Below are 22,706 nucleotides of genomic sequence, written 5' to 3' on the forward strand. Positions count from 1 at the left end.
CTTGCAGAGTAAATTCTGCTACGGCCAGAATTTCTTCACATGAAGACTCGTGGAAGTACTTTCCATGGCGGCTTCTTTCAAAATCCAGCTTTTTTTTTTAGGCTACAGTTCTGAACGCGCTTGGCTGAGAGTAAACAAGGAGATTTGCTTCCCAAGAAACGGGCATAGGATCGAACTGCGCGGGTCTCGGCCATCCCCGCTGGATTCAGTTGAACTACTGTATCTGCAACGCGCCCGTTTAGAACTTCTGACGTTGTTTTATTTTGCTTTCTTGTTTTGTTTCTTCTATTTCAGCATGCTTGGCAACACTAAAATCATTGTGTCGTTATTCCGCAACACGCCCATAAAATCAATCGCAGAAGCAAAGGTATTAAAACAAGACGAAGTAAACATAACGAGATTAATGGGAGCCATCTGTGTAAGTCTCTCCTTTAGTCTGTCACCCTGGCCGGCACCTTACATTTAAACACATTTACAGCGCAATCCTGTTTATTCAGATATCCACTGTTTTTAAGGTACGTGGGTGTATAGGATACCCAAGGAAATGAGTTGGGATTTCTATGGAATTCGCTCCCGCAAGAGGTATTGATGACACCCAACCTGGGTGGCTTTTAAAGAGGGTTAGGCAAATCCATGGAGGAGGATGCCATTAATGATTCCATAGGGTCAGAAGCAGCAGGAATGCTTCTGAGCGCAAAGTTGCTGGGAATGGCCGCTGGGGAGAGGGCTCCTGTGTTGGGGTCCTGCTTGGAGGCTTTCCATGGGCATTTGTGAGAACAGGACGCTGGGCTAAATGGTTCATTGACCTTTCCCTATGATATTGGACAGGCACAGGATTGCGCTGTGAATTGGCACGTCCTGCTAAGCTCAGCGGGACTTCCTCCCAAATACATTTTCTTATGGCAGAATCGCAACTTCAGCGTATCTGGGCACAAGCGTACCAACCTGAACAAAATTTTGTGTGTTGTGGGGGGGGGGAGACCCAGGTAAACCCCGCTCCACATAATCGATCACATGACACGCTGCAATCACACTATTTGAATGGCAATCAATGCCCATCAACTTGGGAGGGGGCCCCTCAGATATTGGGGGGGGGCGGAGACCCCTTGGCCCCTAGGAGTTGGCTCCTATGTCTGGGTGGGAAATGTGTTGGCTAAGGACCGGAATAACCAAATTGCTATGTTTGTTCAATCCGGTGTGGAGTTTCAAAGAGTTATTGCTAAGCTTGCCTCTGTTGACCCAAGATGCCCGCATCTCCCCGTTTCCTCCCCGTCAGTGGCTCTGAGCTTGTGAAGCTGCCTTAGCCACAATTCGAATCGTTGCAGGACTCTTTGGTGCAACATCGCATCAGCTCGAGTTCCGGCTGAAAACTTTCTCGGGGAGAGACGCGCAGTTGAGACGACCTGAGCGTTTTGTTCAGCCAGTTTCCTTGCCTCGGTTCTTCAGGCGTGCATGGCCTCAATTTGCCACTAGAGGTCACTGTCCCATCGCAGTCTCGCTCTCGCTCGCTCTCCCCAGTTCCACCTCCCTTCACTCTTAAACTCAAATTAGCACAGTATTAATTAACGCTGTAGTCTATCAACCGGCTTTCCACAGCACAGTGCAAACGCAGGGTATGTGTAGAACAAAGAAAAAAACTAATTCTTGACTTATTTTCAAATGACACCAAAAAGCCCCATCGTCATTCACAAAACTGGAGGCGAGCGTCCGAGTTTCCAAGGTACAGTTCCTTCTGTCTTTTATAACTTGGGGTCTTAATTTCCTTGCGATGAACTCTCTTCTCCGCGTGCATGTTTCCAAGGTGGGAGGGGGCAGAAGGAGAACGGACATTTCCCCCTTGAATTCTCTCTTGTGCCGGAATATAATTCTCTTCCTCTAACCAGCCTGATTTTACTAAAATAATAATAATAATAATCTCGTTTCCTATTTAATAATCTACATTGGAATGAATAAGAATACTTCAATTATCTCAGTGTTAGGCTTTCATCCCCCCCTTCCCCAAGATGGGCTTCATGTTTCGGTTTTAGAACAGCATGTATGAAGAAGAGGGAAGAGAGTAAAGTCTTCTGGGAGACTAGATTTTTGCCCCAGATAGCTGGCAATCTCTTCAATTGCATGAATGAAGAGGGGTTTGTTTTTAAGGAGCAGAGATAAACAGAACAAAGATACTGTAATGGAAGTAGGAAGTGAAGGTTTTTTGTGGGGGGAGTACGCATTTTTTTCAACATAGACATTATACTGTACTGTACTCAGGAACCCTCCCGACGCTGTGACCTTGCCAGATTTCCTTTTATTTTCTGAGTTTTTTGTACGTCTTTTCGTCCGCTGTGAAAAGGCCCGGTCGGTTTGTATTTGCAGCTTGTTCCTGTTTAGACAAACGCCAAGTGTCATTGACCAGATCTCCCACCAGACCTGCCCTGATGGAAAGGGGTTCTATTCGGAAGCGAATAGATTTCTTCTTTTCTCCCTTTCCTCTCCCAGGACCAATTTTACCTGTCTGCTAGGAGGGTGTGTTTTGAAGCACCGGTCGCTTCTCTCTCTCTCTCTCTCTCTCTCTCTCTCTCTCTCTCTCTCTCTCTCTCTCTCTCTCTCTCTCTCCAGCTCTCCCTTCCTATAGGCCGGGAGATTTCGGGAGGAGGGAAGCCATTCAGCGGCGGAAGCGATTAAGTGGGGATCCATCATCGCTGCGCCAAGGGCCGAGCTGCCTGAGCGGCGGGCGGCGGTCCCCAGGGTGGGGCGGCGGGTGACTGGGGTCAATGACTGGTCCCTCGTAAGTTCATTCGCATTTCCATAGGGGAGCAAAGACATCCGGATGTCAAGCACTCCGAGGGGACGGGCAGGGCTTTGGTGGTCCTTTGTTGGGGAGAAAGGCCCAGGGTCAAATGTCATCCTGCTTCGCCTCCGCCGCCACCCCGCCCCCGAGCGCTCTCCTCAGCCGGGCTGGGCATTTTAGGCGCCCGCCTGGCTCTGCGCCCTCGTCGGAAGCTCTGGCTGGCCTGGAGGTGCTCCGATGCTCAGAGAGGGGCGCACCTTCCAGGCTAGCGGGCCGATCCTGTGCTCCCGGGGCCGTGGAAACTGCCTTCGGCCATCCCACCACCTTCCACACCGGCCCGAGTCATTCGGCTTTCCCCTTGAAGCCCGGTGCATTTCCTTGAAGGTGCCCCCGTCGATTTCTCAGCCACAGATTTCTTGCTTACAAGAGCCTGTTCCGCGTTACAATGGCCGCGCTGTGGAGCGGGGTGGGTGTGGGTGGGTGTGAACGCGGCAGTCAGCTGGAACACCGCCCGTAGGGCTTAATGGGCACAGGATCGTGGGCAAGCTACTCAACAGCCTGGGGGAGCAAGACACGCATACACACCTCACTCGCTTCCATCCCGGCTCTTGAAAGGAAAAATAAAACTGAGCCCGCAAATCAGAGCGTTATGTAACAGGTTTGGCACTGCGATCCCTACCAATAGGGATGCAGGAGACTTCTCCCCACGACGGGGTTACCTGCAGCTCAGCCGTGTAAGGGTAGAGAGTGCTTCTTGGCCGTGTGAGCGCGGTGGGAGGACACGCGTCAGTGGCAGGGATGGAGAAGGGGAAGAAACAGGGAAGCGATCCTCCTATCGCGCCCAAACACAGACACTTATTTGGCACCGACGGCAGCTGGGAATACTCCCTCCAACACAAACATACACATACACGCCACCTTTCAGATTCACATTTATTTGCCCACGGATACAGCGTTTATAGTCAGAAGAGCTTGGCTGTGGTTCTGGGTTGAAGTAGGCAGCGTTGAGCCAGATCCTGCAAAAATCCAAACGGGTGGCTGTTCAGTATGAAAGCCAATGCAGTCCCTTGCAGGATTCACCTGTGTGCCCGTGACTCACCAAGGCTTGGTCTCTATGATAGAGAAGGAGAGAGAGCGCGAGGAGAACTGGTACCCAAAAGTAGCTTTGATGGCTGGGAGCTGGGGAGGAGGGCTCGTTCACCTTCATCCTAGCACTTAAAGGCATCTTTTTCTCTCTCCTTTTCCAACGCCCGCGGAAAGAGTCGCCCGTCTCCCACACGCGATTCGAATCCAAAGCGTTTCCCTTCACTGGAGCGCGCAAACCAAGCGTCTATCGGCTTGCGTCCTTCAGCACGACTGAAAGCGCTTTTGTTTGTGTTGATTGCTCCTTCTTTTTTCCACTCTTTGAAAACACTCCCGACTGGAGGGCTTTCCCCTTCCCCCCGGTAGAATTCAGGATGCCATGGGGTCCTTTTCGAGAACAAGTTTGCCATGATCCGAGCTACCCAGGGGATAGGCGCGCTGAGTCCTTAACGCGGAGGTCCCAAAGGATGCCATTCACAAACATCTCTCGCGCGAGAGCGCTTGCGCTTGGAAACGACTTATGCCTCGATCCTAAATGCAGTTTATGAAGCCCCGCTGACTTCAACAGATCTCACGTCTAAGTGGAAGCGCTTAGCGCGCCGCAATTTTAATGGCACGCTTTTAACCCCTCCAAAGTTCAACGGAATCGTTTCGTTTTGTTTTTAAGCCTTTGCACGGTCCCGATCCAAATGGGTTCGTCTTGCACCTCTTATTTCCTCAGAGTTAGGCTCGTTTCAGCTGCATTTTCGCTCCTGGTGGGTAGGATAGAGGTATGTGGTTTAAGATAGGGGCTTAGCCCGTTTAGGAATTGAGCTCCCAAAAATCAGATGGAATCTTTATATAGAATTCTTACTAGAGGACGATAGTGGCAAATATGTCACTAAAATGAAACAAGCTGCGGGGTGGGGGGGTGTCTTCACGATTTTAAAACAATCAAAAGCGTCCAGCAATAGACTAATAAGACGCTGGTTCTTTATTGGCTAGTCAATATCCCTTGGAAATTTCTGAAGGGATTTTCAAGGTAGCGTTTTGTAGCCCCCAGAGTTTGTGATACTTCCGCTGTCACTAGGGGAAAACAAAACAAAACCCCAATTTCGGCAGCTTTGCATAAACCAGGAGTGGCCTTGCTTTAGAGTTATTATGGATCTCATGTTTTCTTTTGTGATAACTGAGCAAGGCGCAGCCAGGTAAGTCCTGCGCATTTTCACCCTGGAATATGTCCCAATTGATCAATGGGAGCACTAACTCTAGTAGTAAGCGCGCAGGTGGTTGTAGCTTGAAAAGCTTTTTTAAAAAAAGTTAATAAAAACATGACATTTATTTATTTGTTTGTTTTTCTTAATGAATTATTTTCGAAGCAGATTGTTCCTTATGGAAAAATTTTGAACTTAAAGTGGAGCGTACACAGAATCCTCAAAAGAGAGTAGTCACCCCAAGAAAGTGGCAAAATGTTTTCCCAAGGTAGAGAGGGTCATAAAAGTTTCCACTAATCTAGAAATAAGGGGGAAATGAAACTCTGCAAAGGTTTTTAAAATGATTTATGCTGATTTTAGCCTCCATTTTTTTATTTAAAAAAACACCAGCTCCCCAAACCCTTCCTAGATACTGTAATTATCACTGATGCTCAATACAGAGAAAGGCAAACTTTGTATAGCCTGTTCCCATACATATCCTTTCAAAAGTCCCATTGAGTTCAATCGACCTTATTTCAGGTAAGTGGGCACATGACTGCAGCCTTAAGGTCCCCGTGAGTTCAACCCCACTGAGTTGGATATTGTTTATGTTTTTATTATGGTGTGAGCCGCTTTGGTGTTTTTTCAGTTTGTTCTGGGTAAATGAAAAGCGGTATAAAAATCCTTTTGATAACATAAAACAATACATCTGAGATCATCACATGTTTAACATTTCCCCCATTAAACTAAACTGGACTTAAATATTAAATTTGAACTTGATATTGTCTTGTGTTGCTGTTGTTGAAGGGGACCATTGGAAGGAAGTCATGAAAGAGAATGGAATAATAATAACGTCTCCCCATTGAAGTTTCCTGTGCAGCTTCCGTTCATTTCAATGGGACTTGCGCAAGAGATCTTTCTGCTGCTCTGTAGTCCGATATAACCAAATATATTTTTTGTTTTTCCCGTTTTAAAAAGAATTTTGAACCCTGTGTGCCCTTGTTAATGGTTTTAAAAAATCTGATCAGCAGTTAGGTTTGGGCCATCATCTCTAGCTCCTCTGCTTCTAGGTAAATAACTCTGACGTCCAAGCAGGCAGGAGATATCAACAGAAGTTGTGTGACCTGCACCTTGATGCTCGCACCCATTTACTTCTGAGGAAGTCCTAGGGAGTTTAGCTGACTAGCCCCAGAAACACAGCCCCAGATAATCACATAAATGTAGCATGTGAAGTCAGCGGGGCAAGGAACCTAAAAAATCTCATTAGGCAGAAGCATATGCATTGAAGCCGATGATTGCCTGTGTGGTTGGGTATAATCATTCTGCTGCAATGGGACCTGATCGATGTTAATCCTAATTCTTCGGTTTAACTGATAAATTGGGTTAAGGTTGTCGCGGGTAGCTATGTAAGCAGTTTGTTTTCAGTTCAGCTGAAATCAGTGAGATGTTTTCTCCATCTCTGCACCGTGACCAAGATGTCCCTCCTTGACTGGTTCGTATGGATGCAACTGTAGCCCAGAAGCCAGCTACTTATTTCAGTGAAACGAAAGGTGGGGGGAGTAAACAACTAAGGTATTGGTCCATAAGAAAAACAAAAAACCTCAAAATCCAGAACTGGGCAATATATTTATTAGGACCAACCGAAATGTCACAAAATAATGAGCAAACCTTCGAGTTCTCCGCACGAGTTTCGAGTTACACAAAGCAATGGGAGGGCGGGGCGACGAGGAAGGACAATACGAAACACGACACGCAGATTGGGCAGGATCTTGTAGCCCTGAGGTCTGCGCTCAGACTTAGTGTCTGTTACATACCGCAAAGTTACACCAAGGTTTCTGAAATAAAGACCTCATGTCAGATTCCAGTTTGTCTGGTTTTTGGTTTATTTACATATAAACCGCCTGAGATCTATGGATGGACTACTACTACTACTAATAATAATAATAATATCATAAAGCCCAGCTGTAACTCAGATCTGTTAACTTTAAACAAAGCTCTTATGAGAATTAGTGAGGTTTATCAGAAATAGTTAATGAGAGTCCCTAAAGCACTCATAATGGTACCCCCATATATCACTGAGGATGCAGTCTGCAGTTAACAGACCAGATTGCTTCCAGTTTCATTTAAGGCAGTTTAGTCCTGACAACTCTGTACCCGAGCTTTTGACAATGGGTGGGTTTGGGGGGCGGGTTGTGCTTTATTTTGACAGTTGACAACAAACGTTTAGACTGGGGAAATGTTTCATACTAAAAAAGAAAGAAAAGAAAAGGTTTTTTTAAAAAAAAATAAAAAAGTACAAAGGTAATTTCGAACTCCATCCGAATGAAATATACCATGTAATTGATGGTCCACAGTATGAAGTCAGTTAATTTAGTCATTTGGCAATTTTATGGACAATAGAAGGAAAAATTACTCTGCTAATTCCTGGTTTGAATAATAATGGACCGAAATTTTACATGCTTCAGATTATGGCACATTATAAAACAATATGCAGACGATTGTTCTCCAGAAGTTTCTCATAGTCGCATTAAGTTGATTTTCTTTTCATTTAGTGAAATCTGGCCCCAAAATATAATTTAAACGATGTTCCCAGTTTTGTTTTGACATTAAAAACTTTATGTTTTGGAGAACATGTTTAAATTATATTACTGCAGAAAATAGATCACTACATTTAAAAAACATAATTAAGTGCACTTTGCATAAAGCCAGATTTATTATACATATTCTATTTAAATTTAACCAGATTATGTGGAAGACTAAGGGCCTAAGACACAATCCACTGGGATGTTCTCATCGCAAGCCCCATAGAAATGAATAGGGCTTGTGCAGGAGAACTTCTCAGTGGATGGATCTTCAAACAAAGCAGTTTATCCTCCGTTTATGAAACCAATTGTATAATGAGTTCAGAATCTCTCTAAAAGAGTGGGGGGTTGTGGCACCCTGAAGAATTTATTGTAGCACAAACTTTCCTGGACTAAAGTATACCTTTCCAGGTGAGTGGTACACAGAGAGGGGGGGGGAGAGAGAAATGTACACTGAAAGCCCTTGCTGGATCAGACCTATGGTCTGTCTAGTCCAACATCTGCTTCCCACCCCCTTGGCCAACTAGGTGTATCTGGGATGAGCAATAGGGCATGAATGCAATAGCCCTATTTTTGTGTAGATATAGTAAACCGTGGGGCAAAGGCGAAGAAATGCAAGTAAGTCAATTTTTTCCTGCAAGACTCAAATCTATGCTAAATAAGGACACAGTGACGATTTGCAACACCAATGATTCGCAATGATAGTAATGATCAATAAGAGTAGTAATTGGGGTATTAGACCCACGCAAGATCATTAATACCATCCAGAGTGCACGGAAGTCAAAGTTACTGAGAGGGGCAGATCGGCAAAGCGAGTAATTTAAGAAGGGTGTACTGGTCAACTGGAAATTCGTTCGCTTGTTAGCAAGCCCCACTAACCTCATAGGACTTGCTTTCTAAGCGAGACTGAAATGGAATTAAATCTGAGCAAATATGACTGGGGAATGGGCGGGCTTAAGCATGTTTCGAGCCTCCACCAAAGAACCACATGTGTACCTTGATCCTAAATACATTACAGTGGTACCTCTGGCTACGTACTTAATTCGTTCCGGAGGTCCATTCTTAACCTGAAACTGTTCTTAACCTGAAGCACCACTTTAGCTAATGGGGCCTCCCGCGCCGCCGCCACGCAATTTCTGTTCTCATCCTGAAGCAAAGTTCTTAACCCGAGGTAATATTTCTGGGTTAGCGGAGTCTGTAACCTGAAGCGTATGTAACCTGAAGCGTATGCAACCTGAGGTACCACTGTATTTAAAAGGAGATTGTCTTGACACTGGATTAATTTCCAAGTAATGCATTGAGGACTAGAACTTTACACCCTCTCCCAAAATCTGGTTTTAAATCCCGCCTCCTGCCTCAACCACGTTCCAGAGTCCTAAATATGATTACTTGCAAGTAACTGCTTCTCAAATCCGCCTAACTCTCCACTAAATAAATACATCTAGGATTAAGGTGCTAATCTGATTAAAAGGAAGGGTTAGGTTTAACTGGTTTGCTGTATATCGGATTGAATGAGGCGAACCACTCTATTCTGTAGCTGAGTAACAACAAGAATTCGGATTTGCAGGATGCACTCTAGATAGCGCACTGAAAGCGCGCCATCCTTCAAGCGCCATTACCTGGAAGGCGTTCTGATTAGTCATCGTTTGAATAGCGCTTACGCGGTAGTTTTAACCTGCTGGTTAAAGCGGGGCGTGTTGGTTCCCGGTTTTCATTCAGGCATTAACTCATTTGGAGCAGCCCTAGGTAAGCCAATATGGCGATGGACAATTTGCTTGGGCCTGGCATCAGATATCCATAGATAGAATCAGATTGCACTTGTTAAGCTCAGCCGGCTCCCAGGCAATGTTGGAGAAATAATGCAGCTGCAGCTTCCTTTAAAAAAAGCTAGTTGGCTTTTGGATTACTGCACAATGCAACGAGTGTTTACTTGGAAGTAAAAGTGTCATTGTAGCCAGTGGGTGTACTCACAGGTAATAGAACTGCAGCGCAAGTTTGACATATCAGTGGTATAAAACGAATAAAATAGGGTAGGGGGATATCTGGAACGTGTTAGGACCACGGCACTAAGAAACAACTGTATAAGGTTATAGTGGAGTTTTATGTTTTAGTAAAAGATTATTGAGTTATTACAACATATGCCTGATAGAGAGATCCTATGGCTGGATGTCTGCTCTGAAGTCCCATTCAGTTCAATGGAACTTATTCCCAATAAACGAGAATCCTGTGTACATTTAGGAATAAGCCTCAGTGAAGACAATAGGACTTACTTCAGAGTAAGCAACCATAGGATCGGGCTGAACATCCATCCCATTGAAATCAATGGGACTTAAAATGTGATTAACTGACCAGATAAAATAAATGAAGTGCCTTGAGGGCTTATAAATAATAGATTTCATAGGCATAATAAATAATATTATATTACAACTACGTACTTGAGATCAATAGGAATTACTTCCAGCTGTGTTTAGGATGGAAGTGCCAATCACGTGTTTGTTATAAATGGTCTCTGTTAAAATATGCTGTGTCTGTGAGACTTCCTAGTAAAAAGCCATTTTGTTTCACGGCATTTATAAAAAGAAAACACATTTTATTTCTCTCGACTTTAACAATTCTGTCTTTATACACACAACTTGGAAGTCGCGTTGATTTAACACTTACTTCCAAGCCTTGCGTTTAGGACCAGGGACGAAGTTCTTCAATACAGTGTCTTGTAAATGCCAGTCTATAATTTGAGGCAGGCGAATTCACTAACTCAATCCAAGACGACGGAAATACTAAAGCTGCAATTCTACGCACGTTTGCCTGAAAGTAAAATCCATTTAAACCCCACCCCACCCGTGTAAATATGTTTAGAATTTGAATGTAAAGCACCTCGTCATATCTCCCATCATGCACGTGTTCACATCTCTATTTACGCAGCCCTCGCTCCGGCACATAATACCGCTTACATAACTTCATGCCAGCCACCGTCTCCCCCTTGTGCTCGGCGCACCAGTTAAATATTATCTGCCCAATCATACTGGGGCAGAGTTTGCATTAAAAGAGGAGAGGATTATCCCGCTGCATCGGATCTTGTGTAAACTGTGGACAGACTGCTGTAGATGTAACAATTACAACTGCAGAAACGGGGTTATTTTCAAGGAGGCCTGAGTCAACTAATGTAAGCTGTACCGTGTTGTGTGTGTGCGCGCGCGCAGGTTTTTTTTTTAAATGCCTATTAGTCTTCTGTAGAAGCACCGCTCACTTTCAGTTCATGCAGAAAATCAAAAAGGCAATTAGCGTGTCTACAATGGCGAGGCTTTTGTGCCTGCTTTCTAAAAGTGTGTGAGAGAGAGGAAGAGAGAAAACGAAATTCCATTCAGAGATCAACCTGTGCGCACAAGAAATCCTTGGGATACAGTGCGAATCTTTGACATTTGTCTTACGTACACACCTTTCCTTTCAGGGAAACGGCTAATTCTGCGATCCTAGGTGAACTTCTCGAGTTTAATGCCACGTTCCTCTTTCAAGGATGCAACAATCGGGGCAGTGGAAGGAGCATAGGCGTAGCTAGGCTCTTTGTTGGGGGGGGGAGAACCTCAGTTAGTTAGTTAATTATTATTTTTATTGATTTATTTGATTGGCTACATCCATGGGAAGGAGAAGGGCGCTACTAAGCGGACATGTTAGGAGCACAACGCCAGCCTTCGAAGCGATGGTTTCCTCCATCCTTCAGGCACCGATCCGGCCCTCAAGTTGAACTGGCCACATCCGCGAGAAACCAGTCTCCCGCTTCTGAGGCCGTTCTCTCTTCCCCGGTTTAAACTTGGGAGAGACCCATTCATCTCTTTCCCCTCCCTCCCCCGCCACCCATTTGGTTCCCTCCAGGATAGAGAAGAAAGGTGGCGAATGGGTCTTCTCAGGGCTCGCAGACTCGCCCGAAGACCCTCCTACCTAAACAGGTCCAGAGCAAGTCTGGGGGACACGGGGAGGGGAGTCTGAAAAACGCGCGCTCCGTGAAGCAGGCGGCTCGGGGAATGTCTCTCGGCAGGTTGTCTGCTCTGGAACGAGAAAGGAATCTAGTTTATGCGCAAAATAAATCCGAGGCTGAAATGAGCTAGGAGTGGGGGACGACTAGGCTATCTCCCGCAACACGACTGTGTTATTACGCATATTACTACACAGTAGCTACTCAGGCGAGGATCCATTCTCTCGAACCCAGTTCGTCGGGCGATAAAGATCCCCGGGCTGAGAGAAAGAGCGAGTTCCCCCGGGGAAATGTCGGCATGGGCAGGATATGGAGACGAAGGTGTGTGTGGAGAAGGCGGGAGACGCGAGTCTAGGCAGGAGCTGCGCGACGCCGCCCTCAGATTCGAAGCAGCCTCGCCTGTAGCGGAGAAGAAACCCTGAGGGGATGAGAAACGCGACGCCAGGCTGGTTTTAGTCCCTGAGGCGGATTCCCGTTGGTTTCGCTCACACAGACTAACAGGGAGAGTTTTAGGCAATTTGGCCTGAGGGAAGAGACCGAGTCTAAAAAGATGGAGGGGGGTTGTTCTTATTTTAAAAACTTCCTGAAAAAGAAAAACAAGGTAGAGACTGAAACAGGAAGCTGTGGTGTAGGGAGAAAAAGGAATCGAATCTGTCCGAAGGGTTTCTTGGCGCGCCTCACTGAGGAAAGCTGCCTGAGAACGCATGGTGGGAAAAACAAGGGCCGGAAGGCGAGCTGTTGGCGGGAAGAGCCCGCCACTGCCTGCTGCCAGCCTGACCTCCATTTTAAAGGCCCCCAGTGCCAAATACGTTGACTTGACAATAAGTCCCGTTATTTCAGTGGGACTTGAGTAACCGACTTCCACGAAGGACATGTGTCACAGCCCCTTCTGGCACTAGGCGGTGGTGCTTTGAGGTTTCGTCAAACAGGACCGGATGCTTCCCGTGGCTTCCCGATTCCTCGCGCCTGCGTTAAAATTGGCCGGCTGAGGCGCCGTGCCCGGTTTCCCTTCTCTCCCCCACCCCGCCCCGCCCCTCCGCGAGAGCTATTTGGTCCTGGAGGGGAGGGGGGCTACGGAGGGGGCGTCGCGTCCCAGCAGCCCAGTTAAGGGGCAGCCCCAAAGCCACCTCCCCTAGCCGCTCCACCTCGCTCTCTTTCAGGCGCGCGCGCGCACACACACGCACACGGGCTCTTGGCTCGCGCTGAATGAACAGCGCTCGGTTCGCAAAAGTCAGTCACAAGTATAAGCGCAGGGGGCGGGGTGCCGTCGAGAGAGGCGCTGAGGAGACGCCTGCGAAGGCCGCCGGCTCGGGAGAGCGCCTTGGCCGACGCCTGCGCCGCTCATAGGGCCGCTGCTGAGGTGAGTTACGGGGAGCTGGAGGGAGAGCGAGCGGAGGCGGGAAGCGAAGCCTTTCGCCCTGCTGTGGCGCCAGCCCGAGCAAGACTCGGCGTCCTTTTCCGGGCTCCTGAGGGGAAACTCGTGAGGGTGATAATAGAAGGGAGAGAGGGAGCGGCGGCGACGGGACGCCGACTATTTCAGCAGCGCCGGAGAAGAGGGGCGAAGCAGACGAGCGGCGGGTCTCCATCTCCCGCTCCTTTCCTTCCCGCGCTTTGCACCCTTGAGGCAAGAGCTCCGCTCAGCCGCTCTAGAATCCCCGAGGGGGCGGGGACTTTAGAACGCTGAGGACTAGCTGGCTGACATTATTTTACCATTACTGTACTATTATTATTCGATTCCTCCCGAGCGAATGTGAGCGCCTTTCCATTTCTTTGCTGTTAACGAAGCTGTTTCTGCAGAAGAGGGAGGGGAGAAATACTCATGCTAACGCGAATACAAATAGATCCCGAAGTTCGATCATCAGGTGGCAACCTACCTAGAGGGTTAAAACAAAAAAACTCTACCAAACTGAACTCCCGTGGCCTTTTGGGAATTTCTGTGGGCATTTATTGCCACTTCTGGGGTCAGGGATGGAAGTGACGCACTTTCCCCCCTAGGCAGGGGGATCTGAGGTGGCATGACAGCCCTTCGAAAAGGCCAGGCGGTGTTCGAGACCAATTTATTTCTTTATTTTAAAAAGAAAGAAACAGGAGGAGGAGGAGGCTATTTCTCAGGGCGTGTTGTTTGCGGGGGGAATGTCCTTTGCTGTGACGCTGGAAAGGGTTGGCACTTGTTGGCTGACAGGTGTGTAGACAATTGGCTCCGTGGAAAAGGAGACCAGTTCTCGCCTGGTTTGGGTCCTGGCTTCCCCACCAGCGGGGCCTGGCACTGGGAGCAAGCAGACCAACCATTACCAAAGGCCTCCAGCTTCATCCAGCTCTTGGAAACTCTTGAGCTGGCCGCCAAGCGGGCTCCATTGAACCACCCCGCATCAGCTCTTGCATAAAATATATTATTATAAATCTATCCTAGATATTAGCTTTAAGCCGGACTGATCCCTCTGTTCCATATTAATTCTAAATATTAATTCTTTTCTGTTTTCTGCTTTGTTGATAGACCTGTGGATCTCCTAAGGGATGATGATTGGGGGAGAAATCAAATTGTTTTGTCTTAACTGGGCTGTGGAAGACTGCTATCCACAGGCCAGTTAACCAAAGGCCTCAGTTTAGGAGTTCTGTCTTTACTTTCGTTTAAGTGCAGCTCCAAATACATTCGGCAGTGGCTGATACACTTCCAGCTGAACTTGTCAGAAAATGTGCTCCCAGATGCCAGGCCAAACAAATTTAATAGTTACTATAATGCTGTAATACCGATCAGAGGACCTTTAAGGGAATTTACTTCCAAATGGGCGTGCTTGCGATCGGGATGCAGCCTCAAGTATTCTGGATTAGCTGATAAGTAGATTGGTGTGCCAAATTTTGTTGGCAGAATTTAGCCTGGGAATTGACTTTTTTTTTCTGGGGCGGACTGTGCAAAGATGTTTTAATGAGGCTGGGAAGGGGAGGGGGAACCTTTTGAAAATGGCTGCAGAGCCGGCCACTCCCAGGGAGTTATGCAATAGGCCCACCGCATCTCCGGAACTAGCGCCAGCAGAGAGAGCTCTGCACACCGTCAGCTCTGGACTAATCGGCTTGTTTCCTTTCATTGATTAGCACTCAAAAAGCGTGGACAGAAGACGACCAGATTGGGGTCGGGGCGGGGTGAGTGGATTTTGAAGATGACATTTTAGGACAAAAGGTCAGGCCGATTCGTAGTGCCACTGACTAACCTGCGTTTCCTTGTTCAATCTGTATCTTAAAAAAGAAGAGAGGAAATGTATAAATTGTCTGGAAACCGTTCTATCCGTTTAAGGATTCGTGCAAGCAATTAAGAAAAGAGTTGCAATCTGGTAGTGCTAAAATACCTAAAATGTGAGGGAAAGACCAGTCTTTTATTTTAAACATTCGCAGGTGGATTTTTAATTTAATGTGTGTATAGCATATTACAATAACTGCATTCGCTAATTCCCGAATGATTTTGCCATTGCCATTGTTATTTTGTTTTAAAAGCAAGCATAGCAACAGCAGTTTTCTACACTTACTAGAAAGGGGAAGGAAAGGACTGAGTCAGTCTGATCCACACAACCAAGCTAAGCCGAAATTGTTGGATTTAAATCGGTTTGCGCTCTATGGCAGACACCAGACTTGATCAGCTCCAGTGCATAGAATTGCTTGGGACTGTGTTGTGGACCAGGCCGAGAACAACTGCAACCGTTTCCATTTCTCCCCCCGCCCCCCGCGGGCCAAGTCAGTGTGTTTAGCTATGTCCAGAAGGGAGTAAAAGCACGTATTGGCACTACATCTGCCTTGGAGAATTGCGGTTAAATGACACCCTACCCTTATTCTAGGAAATTCAGTGTTGTATAACGGGTGGAGAAATCCACGTTTAAATACATGTGCCGCAACGCTGCGCGTGTTTCCTCGGAAGTACATTGGACCGCTTTCAGTAGTACTTACTTCCTAGTAAGACTGCCGAGGACTCCAGCCTTTGACATGCAAGAACAAACAACAAGAAGAACCGCAAATTAAAATAAAAATAAAAATTGACCCACCCAGCTCGCTGCGGCTGCAAAAAAACTTAATTTTCTCCTATCCCTGTTTCTTTTATTTATTTCTTTTAATGACCCTAGGTGTAAAAAAGGAAAGAATAAATGAAAAAGATTTATTTATGAATAGGTGTCCAAGACATAAGATATACTTTCTCTCTCTCGCTTGCTCTTAAACACACGCACACGCTTAATTAACTGCTGAAATAAAGATATGAGCGAAATGGCTTCTTGTTCCAAGCATAGGTACTCAGCTACCTGCTGCAAGTCCTGCGTATTATTATAGGCCTCCTTTTGTCTACCCAATTACTTCGCTGCTCTTTCTGTCCCTGAAATTAAGGATTCCCCTTTCAAAGACGAGCTCGACCCTTTTTTTCCGGGTGGTGGCGGGGCGCTCAAAAAGATCCAATGAGGAAACCTCGAAGTTGCCTCCTAGCAGAGAGCAGGAAGATACTGTCCCTTAATGTTACCTTCCTCGGGCTAGTGAAACAGAGCCGCTTCTGTCAGCGAGCTAAGAAGTCATCATACATTCAAAAAGCCCTCAGGGGAAATATATTTTTAAAGGGGGAAGTCGCTCCTCCCTCCCCACCCTTCCCCAGCCATCTAGAGCAGCGGCAGAGGGTCTACCTGGCCAGATCGTGGGCCTGGCGACGGGGAAGGAGCGAGGCAGGCGAGCTCTGTGGGCAGTCAGTGCTCCCGGCTCTGCGCATCCGCGGCGTCCTTTTCTGCCTTCGTAAGAGAGCCCAGTTAAGGATTTCTAATTGCTTTCTAATTTCGGATTAACCTAATCCTTTATGATTATCGTTTAAAGAAGAGGATTGTCAGCGTTCAGTGGTCTAGCTTGGAGTTTTGATTCGTTTACTTGCTTCCCCAGAGCAGACTAGTTCTGGAAGACCCAGTATTGCACGATTACAGTCCATTGAGTCTCCCTGAGCGTTGGTGGTTATTTGTGGCTATATCTCTCTATCTATGCTATCTATTTGGATGATTGTGCTAGGGCTGTGTTTCCTGGAATTTTAAGAGTGGCTGAAATCTAGTTGCGAAGGTGTTAAATACAAGTGCTGGGTTCCCTACCCCCACTTTCCCCCCTCTTTGTTGAAGATGTTATATCAGGGAGACTAGCGCGATCTTAGCTGTTTAAACGCTTCTTTTATTCAAATACACTCGCCCCCTCCATCCTTCCCACCACCCTTTGGATTTGTGTGGGCAGCCAGTAGGTGTCGCTGTCCCCCCGCTGGCCAGAATAGGGTAGCCAAGAGCCATTCAGGGGCAAGGAATGCTCTGCCTGGTCCTTTCCCTCCAGGGATCCATTAAGGCTGCAAATAGCCTCAAAGTGACAGACAGCACTGGCTCACCTCTCGCACTTGACCATCCTACCAGGACGGGGCGCGCGAAAGTTGTGTCCGTTTAGCTGAGGCATTTTCTGGAAGGCCTCTTCCTCTACTTAAATGGGCACAAGCAATGGATGGGCCGAGCGAGAGAAATCCAGTGTCGGGGATCACCGTCCGCCCCCCACCCCGTGCGCCATCTACATCCAGATTTTAACTTGGTCTCTGCACAATATAATCGCTGCCTCCGTCCAGCCAACCATCCAATTGGTAAGAGAGAGAAAAGGGCCTAATGGAAATAACCAAGGAAATAACAGATCACATCAGATTTTAGAAATTTTTAAATTTTAAAACCCGGTGCTGAATTAGGGAGAAGTAACCATAATAAAAAAAAAACCCTACCCAGATTTAGAAAATAAAACTACTCTGCTACTGGGGGAATATGTGGGCTGACGCTTCTTCTGGAAATGTTGGGCTGCAATCAAATCCGCATTGGCTACTTTACGCATGTGAGCCTGACCTTAACCGTGTTGAATACTCTCAGTGTTATTGACTCACCTAAATGCTTTTATAACAAAGAGCTTTGCCCACGTCTACACCCACACACCCACACCCACACCTTTCCCCAGCCCTCATCCTCTACGGAAAACTAGTTCTCAATTATCTGAAATCCATATTCATTTCCAGACTATTAAAAGCTCTACCCCCAGCTCCTCTTGCCTTCTGCCTTGAGATGTCATGCAAGAGATTATTAATAAACAGGAGGCTGGGATTTTATTTATTTTGTAATCTTTCAGGAAGAATCCTTATCCCCCCCACGAGGTGTTTTAAGCGTGCCTTTTACACAAGACTCGATCTCAATTTATGAATTGAAAAGGGGGGAGGGGGAGGATTCGGGAGAGAAATGTTAAGCTAAATTGGAGATGATTGGCATAGTGCATTTGCATTCGGAATGTATCTCATTTCAGTGGAAATTGTTCTTAAAAGCGTGCAAACAACGCTGTGGGCTACGAATGTGCTGTGGTTGTTGTTGTTGTTGTTGTTTTTAAAGTTCTGCTTCCAGATCTATATAACACACCTCCCCACTTTGCAAAATCTAAAGAATCCTAAAAATTGCACGTTTTCATACGTGAAGTGTTTCTATACGTGTCTCACCATATCGAACGTGTCTTGCGAATACGTATCGCAGGTTTAAAGGGCGGGGGACCTCGAGAAAGATAAAAGCAATGAATTTGCTTTTTGGTTTTAGAGATCCCACTAAATTGAAACGAAGAAAATATTATTTGGAGCATTTTCTGTTTTTCTGACCCAGTGCTTAAATTATGAAAAAAGTGGTCCTTGGCTATATAAGACTTGGCAGGAGGGGTTATTATGAACGGGGCGGTCGTTATCTAACGTTTATCCATGGGCATCGCATCGCTGTGTATTTGGGGTGCAATCCTAAACGAGAGCAATGTGCGATACGATATAATGGTGGTCGTGGGCGACTCGCTACTTATTGTTCGCGCCGTCATGGTTCGCGTTTTCGTGGCATGTGGCACAAGACGAGGCAGCTGTCCCTTGATCTCCCTGGGGCCCAGGCACTTGAGGTGCTGTGGGTGGGGTGGGATGGGGTGGGTGGGGGCGAAGAGGGAGACGAGGAGAAGAGGGGAGGGGCTGCGAGATGCAGGAGGGCCGTGGAAGTGGCCTTCACAGCGAGAGCAGCGTGCGAAGGAGTTGGGATTTGTGCAGATTGCGAGGCTCATTCAAACGCCGCCCGCTGGTGCTGCGATTCGCAGGGACTCGGCCTCCATATGGTAATTTTAGCAGGGCAGGGGGCGGAGGTGTGTGGGGCGCGCGCGTGTGTGCCTGTGTGTGTGTGCTTGTGTGTTGGAGTGGGTTCCCGACTAGCAGCTAGTAGCTAAGCTCGGACAGAGCACGGGCACCGAAGGCAGCGGACGCCACTCTGCACCTTTCTTGCAGCGACAGCATCCACGGAGCCGTCGACCCCAGGGTAGCAGGAGCCAGCGGGAACGGGAGAGAGCTGGGGTTAGCAGGAAGCAAGACATCGCATGGACCTCGGTAGGGACTTAAGCATGATAACGACACCTAGATCGAGGTGTGTGTGTGTGTGTGTGTGTGAGAGAGAGAGAGAGAGAGAGAGAGAGAGAGAGAGAGAGAGAGAGAGAGGGGAAGAGCGCACTTGTAGGCATGGGGTAGACGCCCAAGCAGATGCCTGCGATAACAGATCTGCTCCTTGAATGGACACATATTTTACTCCCACGTATGTATCCTTCGTGTGCGGCGATCCTCTTTAGATCTCTGCAGGACTTAGAGCTATAGCCAGCTCAGATGGTTCACGTGGTTTAATTAGTCACTCGAGGAGGTTGGGATTGTCTCAATCAGCGAAGTGTCCCCAATGTTCTATGTAAATGGCCAAGTCGACTGGCAGTCGGTGCTGTTGCTGGAGCCATATATATATATAGGCTCTTTCTATATATAGCTGAATATATATATATATATATATATATATATATATATGGCATGTGGCGAGCATACTCACCTAAATGTATTGTTGTGCTCTCTCTCTCTCTATGTATATATATAGGTAAGAACTAACCTAATGGAGGAAGAGTGTCTGGTGCCCCCCTTCCCCCTTTAATGTTTTACGTGTCGCCATCTGACCACTTTTTATTGGGTGACATATCATATGAGCACTTTAGTGTAGGGCACGTAAAACTGGAGATGAAGGTAGGGCTGAACATGCCATAAGACTGCTCAAAGAACTAAAGTGAGCAGCTCGGGGAAATAGATGCTGCATACCACAAAAACGAAAAATTGCTCTCCTGAGCCTTTCTCAAAACATATGCATGGCTGGCTTTGAGGAGAGTTAACTTTCACCCTATGCCTGTGTGCAGGTAAGTCATTCATGCTGTGCCTAATTACCTATGCATGTGCTTTGGCTTACTTGGCTTTAAATAGGTATGTGATGTAAGTGTGCGTTCATTGTTCTTTTGGGTGTGAACCCTGCGTTATTTTAAAGACGTGTATAGATTACAGGGAGAGGGTGAAGGAAATGTTTTATTTGTAAACAGGATCGAACTATTTAAAAACAAAAAACACCGAACTCCAAATAAAATGTCTCTCAAATAACCTAATATTTTAAGATAGATCTAGGCCCCTCGGCTTTCGAGCAAACAGAAAAGCATTCGCATAATAGACACTGATTTGAAACAGCATATCAAATGCATTGTCGCTCAGTAAAGCGGTGCTTGGCTTTAAGCCAAGCAAGTTTTAAACGAAATGCAATACATTACTAATGTACCGCAGCTAAGATAGAACATACAACATGGTTGAAAATGTCTTCCTTAGATAAAGCTCTCCCTCACCTGGGTCTGGGCACATTTTTAAAGAGCGTATTTGAAAATTAAAGGTTCCCGGAGCCAAAACAGAAATAAATGTTCATACAAGGCAGCCTACAGCACTTTAAACTGTCCCTATTATGCAAGCTTCGGTTTTGCTCCGCCCTCTATTTTATTATATTGCTCATGATGAGGTTACTAATCAAACTTTTGAATCTCCGGTTGCTGCCATTATCGTCGATCAACATAACATGCAAGTATATATTATATTTTTAAATATAGAAATCCAACCAACCGACCTCTCCTCTTTTTTATTTTTAAAGAGGCTCCTGACGCTTGAAAAAAATTGCGTTAGGAACAATGTCGGTACATATTTTGTAAGCCCTATGGAAAAGGAAGAAGCAGGGAGCAAAATTGCATCTATAGAGCAGCGACGCGGCAGAATAGAGGTATTGCCAAATCATAAACAAACAAAAAATATTATTTTTTAAAAATGTTTTGTTTATATAAAGAAAAGAAAAGAGAGAGAAAGGCAATCCAAAGACCGTAACTTCCAGTAAATGTTTTAAAAATGCAAATCTACCTTTACATATGCATCAGTATGAAAAATAATACCCGCTGGAGCCAACCGGAGCAGCAGCAGGAGGAGGAGGAGGAGAGCAGAATGGCGCAGCGTTGATTATGCAGAGAGAGAGACGTCTGGGCTGTGCCGGAGCCTCCGGGTAACCTGCTCGGCTTCTGCGGCTTCTTCTCCCAGCAGCGCTGCGCGCAGGCCGGCTCCCTCGGTTGGCGCCAGGAGCCGATCGGCAGGAATCTCATCCCCCCATGTTTTAGCAGATCTTGGCCATTTGGGCTTTTGCTTGTTTGGTTTGGTTTGGTTTTTTTGGAGAGGGGGGCAGTTGCTGCTGCTGCTGTTGTTTTAGGACGAAAGGCTTGCTTTGGTGAGCTCAGCTTTTTCTCTCTCCCACCCCCGCCCTTCTTCATCATCTTCTTCCTTTTTTTGCGTTCCTTTAATTAAAATCTTCAATGAAAGGAGGCGATCGCTCCGGGAATCTACAGTCTCTTCTTCAAGCGGCAGGATTTGCATATTTTTTTAATGCCCTAATTTCCTTGATGTATGTAAATGTAGCCGGACGTACAGTAAGACTCGAGCTGACGTCAATGGACGTGACCTCGCTGCTAAACCTTGAACGTGAAGCTGGGATGAGGGAAAGCGGAGAAGGAGGGAGGAGAGCGAGAGAAACGGGGGAAAGAGGAGGAGGAGGAGGAGGGGGGAGGGAGAGAGAGAGAGAGAGAAAGAGAGAGAGAGAGAGGGGGGGGGGAGAGAGGGAGAGGGAGATGCGAGAGAGCAGTAGCTGCTGCTGCTACTGCTGTGCAAACAGAAACGGCGGAGACGACCGGAAGATGCAAAGAGACAGCCAAAGACCCGGCGAAGACTCCTAGTCAGATATCGCCAGCTCTCTCTGCCTCCTTGTACAGCACTGTGCGAGCCTGGCAGCATCTCCCTCTAACAAAATAAACATTTGCATAACCCCTCCGCCTCCCAATATATTCCCTCTCTTGATAACAAGAAAGCAAATGCAACGTGTGTGTGTGTGTGTGTGTGTGTGTGTGTGTGTGTGTGTGTGCATGCATGTATGTAGGGGAGATGTCCCCAGTAGACCTATTTTTCTCTCCTCATCCTCCCAATGCACAGCTCTCTGAAGTGGTGATACAAAAGTGGGGGTGCAGCGACTGCTTCTCCTCTCCAGAAGATCAGGGGCTTCAGAGAAGGACCATAGCCAGCTATGAATGTGCCACTTACCACGCCAGCTTACGTGTGTTGCGTAGTACAGTGGTGTTGTTTTGCAGTGTGAAGGGAATGCCGATGGCACGTATGTACACAAAGAGGAGGAGGAAGAAAGAGTGTGAAAGAGAAGAGGGAGAGAGGAGACATTCATGGCCCCTATATGTATGAAGGAAGGAAAAGAGAAAGGCGAGGACGACTAGGAAAAGCACAGGGGTGTAGCTAGATCACCTGTGAACTTGTAACCTTTGGCAATTCAACCTGATCATCATGCAGTTTTTCTGCGGGCTCAGATGCCGAAGTCAACCTTGAACATGGCCTTCTTTTGGCTTTACTGTATTCTGGTTTGCAGCCAGAGACTGAATGTATGGATAACCCGGATTCCTGCAGTCAATTCTGCACTGGACTTTTTTATTTTTTATTTTTGGAAGAAAAAGGAGCTAAAGAAGTGGTGTGCGGCGTGGTGGAGGTGAGAAGGATGTCTGGAACTCTTGCTTTCCCGGTCCCCTCGCCTGTCATCCCTTCTCGTTCTTGTTAAACACAACAATAGTATTATTTGATTCGCAAGCGCTAGGTCGAGTTTTCTCGAGGATGGCCCTATACTTGGAGCCTATCCAGCTCTGGGGTTTTTTGAGAGAGGGGACGAAGA

At 46.7% G+C, this 22,706-nt stretch overlaps 1 long non-coding RNA gene across 6 annotated transcripts in view; it reads left to right on the forward strand.

Annotated features, from left to right (window-relative positions):
- The first annotated feature begins 1,068 nt into the window (after positions 1–1,068).
- Positions 1,069–22,706, forward strand: part of LOC309380349 — a 563,851-nt gene continuing 542,213 nt past the window's right edge. The window contains exon 1 of one of the 6 annotated variants that reach the window (XR_014172847.1): positions 1,069–1,720. This is a non-coding gene — a long non-coding RNA (uncharacterized lncRNA). Of the gene's footprint in view, positions 1,721–12,710; positions 12,941–18,593; positions 18,727–18,779; positions 18,992–22,706 lie in introns of those variants that run through there. The other 5 variants (XR_014172848.1, XR_014172849.1, XR_014172850.1 and 2 more) reach the window with 5 other exon arrangements.

This window comes from Podarcis melisellensis (assembly GCF_964234715.1).
Source record: "Podarcis melisellensis genome assembly, chromosome: 11".
Classification (NCBI taxonomy): domain Eukaryota; kingdom Metazoa; phylum Chordata; class Lepidosauria; order Squamata; family Lacertidae; genus Podarcis; species Podarcis melisellensis.